The 7,306-nt window shown below is 40.4% G+C and overlaps 1 pseudogene; it reads right to left on the bottom strand.

The window, feature by feature from the left end:
* Positions 1-999: 999 nt before the first annotated feature.
* Positions 1,000-1,099, bottom strand: LOC127116444 (uncharacterized; annotated as a pseudogene).
* Positions 1,100-7,306: the final 6,207 nt, after the last annotated feature.

Raw genomic sequence — 7,306 nt, 5'->3', positions numbered from 1 at the left:
ATGGTTTATTCAACAGAGCGAGAGTTTGAGATAAAACCTTTAACCAATAAAGTTAACTGAAATGATTTATTTTAAAACCAAGAAACCGACAAAGACTTGATTCCCTAGTTTTGACGAACTACATACCGATATCCGTTTTATTAATATTTAATCTAGATCTTAGTTTAGCTTTTAGTTTTTCCCCAAACAATCAAACATTTTTCACCTTAGCTTTACGTAGTAACCTTAGATAACGGTATATCGATTCATAAGTCCCTGTGGGATCGATATCTTTTAAAACTACGCGATAGAACTGTGCACTTGCAGTTTGTATCCCATTCTCGACTCACACAGTTGAGCGATCAAGTTTTTGGCGCCGTTGCCGGGGACTTTTATTTAATCGATATCGTAACTCTTCCGTTACGCTGTAGAGACTAAGGTTTCTTTTTCTTCTATTCTTTCTTTCGTTGATTTGTATGCCACGCACTCGCTCACAAGGCGAACCGCTCTATTTACGAATCAACGATATCGAACTGTATCTCCGAGTCTTACGACGAATTCGGGAATACCGTGCTGAAAACAATCTCCCTCCTATCGAATTTCCTGACCTCAAAGATCTTCTTCTTTCACCCGAGATGGCAGAACCAGCTCGTGCTCTTAGAGATTACGCCGCTCCATCGCAAGATGAGCCGCATTCAAGTATTGCTCCGCCCGCAATCGAAGCAAACAACTTCGAACTTAAACCTTCGCTGTTGCAGGCTGTGCAACAGAACCAATTCTCTGGAAATCCTACCGAGGATCCAAACCTTCATTTATCCGTATTTGTTCAATACGCTGATACTGTTAAAGCTAATGGTGTCACTTCAGAGGCAATTCGACTTCGTCTTTTTCCTTTCTCATTAAGAGATAGCGCTAGAAGATGGCTTCAATCTCTCCCTTCCAACTCAGTCACCACCTGGAACGAGTTGAAGAAAGTTTTTCTTGCCCGATACTTTCCGCCAAGCAAAACAGCTATGTTAAGAGCCCAGATAAACGGATTTAAACAGAAAGACAACGAGTCTCTTTTCGAAGCATGGGAAAGATACAAAGACATGATGAGACTTTGCCCACACCATGGTTTGGAAGACTGGTTAGTAATTCATACATTTTATAATGGTCTCTTATACAACACAAGGTTAACAATAGACGCCGCTGCAGGTGGTGCATTAATGAACAAACCTTATGCTGATGCTTACCAGCTTATCGAGAGCATGGCCCAAAACCACTATCAGTGGGGAACCGAACGAACAACGGTGGAAAAACCTCAAACGAAAACTGGCATGTACGAGATAAGTAACCTTGATCACATTAATGCAAAAGTGGATGCTTTGGTCCAGAAAATTGAAAGTTTAAACGTATCACCCCCAGCCGCCGTGGTTGCTATAACTCAGAATTGCGAGGTCTGTGGAATCCAAGGCCACACTCCTACGGACTGTCAACTCTTGACAGGAATCCAAGCAGAGCAAGTAAACTATGCTCAAGGAAGCCCCTATTCGAATACCTATAACCCAAATTGGAAGAACCATCCAAACTTTTCATATAAGAGTAATAATGCTTTGTACGCACCTGGACAGTCTCCAAATCAAGCCCCATCTATACCTCCGGGATATCAGAAACCGAACCCATCCATGCCTAACAATAATACCCCTAGAAAATCCAACTTGGAAATCATGATGGAAAACTTTATAGCTTCCCAACAACAAACCAATAAAGATTTCTTAAACCAGAATGTACACACTGGCGAACAACTTAAACAACTAGCAAGCAAAGTAGATGCCTTGGCTACCCATAACAAAATGCTGGAAACACAAATATCACAAGTAGCTCAACAACAAGCACCCACTGCTGCCCCAACTGGTACATTCCCTGGACAGCCCCAACCTAATCCGAGAAGCCAAGCTCATGCAATTATATTAAGAAGTGGAACGGAAGTGGAAGGACCGTCTAATCCAAGGATAGAAAACCAAAACCCTAAGAAATCAACTGAGGAAAGTGAACCTAAGGAAAAGGAAGAGAGTAATAAGGAAACCCTAGAAAAGAACAAACCTTATGTACCTCCACCACCTTACAAACCACCTATACCCTACCCTCAAAGGCTTGTTAAAACCAAAGATGCGGGCCAATTTAGAAAATTTGTTGATCTCCTTAAACAATTAAACGTTACAATTCCGTTCACCGAAGCTATTACGCAGATGCCCTCATATGCTAAATTCTTAAAAGAAATCCTTTCTAATAAGAGGAAACTTGAGGATAGCGAAACCGTTACACTCCCTGCCGAATGTAGCGCAATAATCCAAAACATGCCTCCTAAACTCAAGGATCCGGGTAGTTTCTCTATACCCTGTCACATAGGAAAATTTGTCATCGACAAAGCTTTATGCGATTTAGGAGCCGGAATTAGCGTTATGCCTTTATCCATATGTAAGAAACTGGAAATGGGAGAATTAAGACCGACCAAAATGTCTGTGCAACTAGCAGATCGTTCCATCAAATATCTTGTAGGAATCCTTGAAAACGTTCCCGTACGCATAGGTCAGTTTTACATTCCCACTGATTTTACAATTATGGACATTAGAGAAGATGATATTACACCCATTATACTGGGAAGACCATTCTTAGCAACTGCCGGTGCAATCATAGACGTAAAACGAGGACGACTCACCTTCGAAGTAGGTGAAGAGAAAATTGAATTCATTCTTTCCCAATTCTTGAAAGCACCTGCAATAGAAGATACATGTTACTTCATGGATATCATCGATGAATGCATAAAAGAAGCAGAGTTAGGAGAAGACAAATCATCAGACTATCTTTTAGAAGACAAATCATCAGACTATCTTTTAGAAGACAAACCTAACCAATGTTTAGCAATAACACCGGACCCTACGCAATGTCTTAACAAACCAACCCCTGACCTGAAAACACTTCCCAAAAATCTGAGATATGAATTCCTAGACTTAGAACTTGAACGACCTGTGATAGTTAATGCAGATCTAGGAAGACTCGAAACAGAAAAACTCCTACATATCTTAAGGAAGTACCCCACCGCACTAGGATACCACATCACCGATCTTAAAGGAATAAGCCCTTCTATTTGTATGCACCGCATCATGTTAGAAGAAGACTGTAAAACCTCTAGGGAACACCAGAGAAGACTAAATCCGATCCTGAGTGAGGTAGTAAAAAAAGAAATAACCAAGTTATTGGAAGCAGGTATTATATATCCTATATCTGATAGCAAATGGGTTAGCCCTGTACACGTTGTACCAAAGAAAGGAGGCATAACCGTTATTGAAAACGAAAAAGGGGAAACTATAACTAAACGAATCGAATCGGGATGGAGAATGTGCATTGATTATAGGAAACTAACCAAAGCAACCCGAAAAGATCATTTCCCTTTACCATTCATTGACCAAATGTTAGAACGATTAGCAAAACATTCACATTTCTGTTATCTAGACGGTTATTCAGGCTTCTTTCAAATATCAATTCACCCTGATGACCAAGAAAAGACAACGTTCACGTGCCCTTTTGGTACCTTCGCTTATAGACGAATGCCGTTTGGTCTGTGTAATGCCCCTGCAACCTTTCAAAGATGCATGATGGCAATATTCGCCGACTTTCTCGAAAACATCATGGAAGTATTTATGGATGACTTTTCTGTATACGGACAAAGTTTCGAAGAATGCCTTGAAAACCTAGAAAGAGTCCTTGAGCGATGTGTAAAAGTAAACTTAGTACTTAACTGGGAAAAGTGCCACTTTATGGTACAAGAAGGAATTGTTTTAGGACACATCATCTCGAACAGAGGAATTGAAGTAGACAAAGCCAAAATAGAGGTAATCGAAAATCTTCAACCCCCAAGAACCGTGAGAGAAGTACGAAGCTTTTTAGGACACGCCGGTTTTTACCGACGATTCATCAAAGACTTCTCTAAGATAACTAAACCTTTAACCGGACTATTGATGAAAGATGCCGAATTCATATTCAACGATAACTGTTTAAAAGCATTTCAAACACTTAAACAAGCATTGATCTCCGCACCCATAATGCAGACACCAGACTGGAATGAACCATTTGAAATAATGTGCGATGCCAGTGATTATGCTGTAGGTGCTGTTTTAGGACAACGAAAGGATAAAAAGCTTCACGTAATATATTACGCAAGCAGAACCCTGGATGAAGCGCAAATGAATTACGCCACTACCGAGAAAGAACTCCTAGCAGTGGTATTTGCGCTAGATAAATTTCGTTCTTACTTGGTAGGAGCCAAAATAATAGTCTACACTGATCACGCTGCTATCAGGTACCTTTTAACAAAAAAGGATGCTAAACCTAGACTCCTAAGATGGATCTTGTTGCTACAAGAATTCGACTTAGAAATCAAGGACAAGAAAGGAACTGAAAACGTAGTAGCAGACCACCTCTCTAGACTTGAGAACCTTGAACCGGAAAGAACATCAATTAATGATGATTTCTCGTATGACAAACTTATAGCTACTTTGGAAGAGAGCAATTCCGACATGCAAGTAGAAACCACCTTAGCTATATCCGTCACACCATGGTACGCTGATCTCGTCAATTATTTAGCTGCCGGAATAGTTCCACCTACTTTATCTTACCAACAGAAGAAACGATTCTTCTACGACATAAAACACTATTACTGGGATGATCCCTTACTTTTCAAAACAGGCCCCGATGGTATTTTCCGTCGATGCATACCCGAAGAAGAAGTAGAAAATATAATCCAACACTGTCACTCCGCTCCTTATGGTGGACACATAAGTACATCCAAGACCTTCTCTAAAATCCTACAAGCCGGCTTTTATTGGCCAACTATATGGAAGGACGTACATGCGGCTATTAAGGAGTGTGACAGATGTCAACGCACGGGAAACATATCTAGACGTGACGAGATGCCACAAAAAGGTATTTTGGAAGTAGAGATTTTCGACGTGTGGGGGATAGACTTCATGGGACCCTTTCCATCCTCTTTCGGTAACAAATACATACTCGTGGCAGTTGACTACGTATCAAAATGGATCGAAGCTGTAGCATCCCCAACAAATGACACCCGAGTAGTAACTAGACTCTTTAAGAATATAATATTTCCGAGATTTGGCATCCCAAGAATAGTAGTCAGTGATGGTGGATCGCACTTTATATCCAAGGTACTCGAAAAATTATTATTTAAATATGGAGTAAGACATAGGATAGCGACACCTTACCACCCTCAAACTAGTGGACAAGTGGAAGTATCTAACAGAGAAATCAAGCAAATACTAGAAAAAATGGTCGCCACTTCAAGGAAAGATTGGTCATTGAAATTACCAGAAGCTTTGTGGGCATACCGAACTGCTTATAAAACCCCCATAGGGACGACCCCATTTAAGCTCATTTATGGAAAATCCTGTCACCTCCCGGTAGAATTAGAACATAAAGCCTATTGGGCTATTAGAAATCTAAATTTGAATTATAAAGCCGCCGGTGAAAAGAGAATCCTTGACATAAACGAATTAGAGGAACTCAGAAGAGACGCCTATGAAAATGCCAGAATCTATAAAGAAAGAACAAAACAATGGCATGACAAGCGTATATCAAGGAAAATCTTCAAGCAAGGCGACGCAGTACTTTTATTTAACTCTAGACTAAAGTTATTCCCGGGAAAACTACGATCCAGATGGTCAGGGCCTTTTCATATCACTAAAATCTTTCCCAGTGGAGCGGTAGAAATAAAAGGAAAATCTACAGAACCGTTCACCGTAAACGGGCAACGTCTGAAACACTATCACTATGCGGAAACCAACGAGGATTCGCAAATCCTACACTTAGACGAAACGCCCCCAGGACCTATAGATTATATTTAACAGTTTCTTTGTCGAGCTTGCGACATTTAAACAAAGCGCTTAGTGGGAGACAACCCACAAATTAGTTTGTTATTTTATTATTCTATTATTATCATTTCCCTATTTCTTTCTTAATTATTCTTTTAATTTCTGTTTAGCATTCATTCTTGATTTATTCACAAAGAAAAAAATATAATAATAATAATTTTTTTCTTCTTTCGGCATTTGGCCAAATCCTGACTTAAACTCATGTTTTCTTTTCTCTAGCTAACACTAACCAGATGGGACATATTGATCGTATGGGTATCAAGTTCAGAGGAATGGCTCAGAAACAAAAGTTTGAAGAACTAGCCGCTAGAGAGATGCTACCTAGTTTATATGCTGATGATTGGGCTATGACTGCCCTTGGACTGAGACAGAGTGTCCTGTATTTGCTGAATCAGATTGGATGGGAGACATCCCCTATCCTGAGACATTTCACCACCTACCGGAGACTCACACTAGAATTCCTTAGCTCATTAATCTATCTACCCAGCCATGGAAAAGGAATTAGCAGAGGTTTTATCCAGTTCAGAATGTTCAATATGGAGTACCAATTTAATATTAGAGACTTCACCATCCTTTTGGGTTTTCCTACCTCCTTTGATACATTCACTGTAAGCCAGGAAGAACTTTTTGAATATAGAGAGCTTGAACACTTTTGGGGTAGGCTGACTGGAAATGATGAGCCCGAAGAACATGAGTTTCTCTCTGGAAACATACACAACCCGGCCTTTCGCTATTTCCATAAGATCCTGACCCACACTTTATTTGGGAAGAAGCCAAATAGTACTTCAGTTTCACGTGATGAACTCTTCATCATATTTTATGCTTCCCAGAACCGTCCAGTGAACGGTGCCACTTTTATGTTAGCTAATTTGGACCACCTTATCCAGGATGAGCGAGCACCCATTAGAATAGGCGGTTTGATAACTATGATAGGTAATGCTATTGGGTTACGTCAGCCTATGCTTGACCTAAACCCTTTTTGTGGCATTACTACTATGAGTATACCTTTCCTCTTCAACACTATGTTTATAGCAAACCTAGGGACTGATGAGTTTGAGCTTATTATTTATAACCAGGTTCTCTGCCTATTCACCATGCCCGATCCTAGGACTAGTGTTCATAACCAAAGGAACTGGCTCTATAACCTGAATGAGACCCCAACTCCTGCTAGATCCACTGAATCCATCCAGGATTATGAGATTTGTAATGACTATGAGAATTATGTTGACCAGATCCCTCATGCTGAATCTGACCCTCAGACACCATCCGGCTATTATGATATTGACCCTCCTCCTCAGCCTGTTCAGACCGAAGAATCAGCCATACCTGACCTCCGACATCATATGCCCGGAACTGATTATAACACCGCCATTGAAGCTTTGATGTCAGAACAAGAC

This window comes from Lathyrus oleraceus, chromosome 1 (genome assembly GCF_024323335.1).
Source record: "Lathyrus oleraceus cultivar Zhongwan6 chromosome 1, CAAS_Psat_ZW6_1.0, whole genome shotgun sequence".
Classification (NCBI taxonomy): domain Eukaryota; kingdom Viridiplantae; phylum Streptophyta; class Magnoliopsida; order Fabales; family Fabaceae; genus Lathyrus; species Lathyrus oleraceus.
Note: the sequence above shows the minus strand (reverse complement) of the source record. Positions and strands in the feature narration are given on the sequence as shown.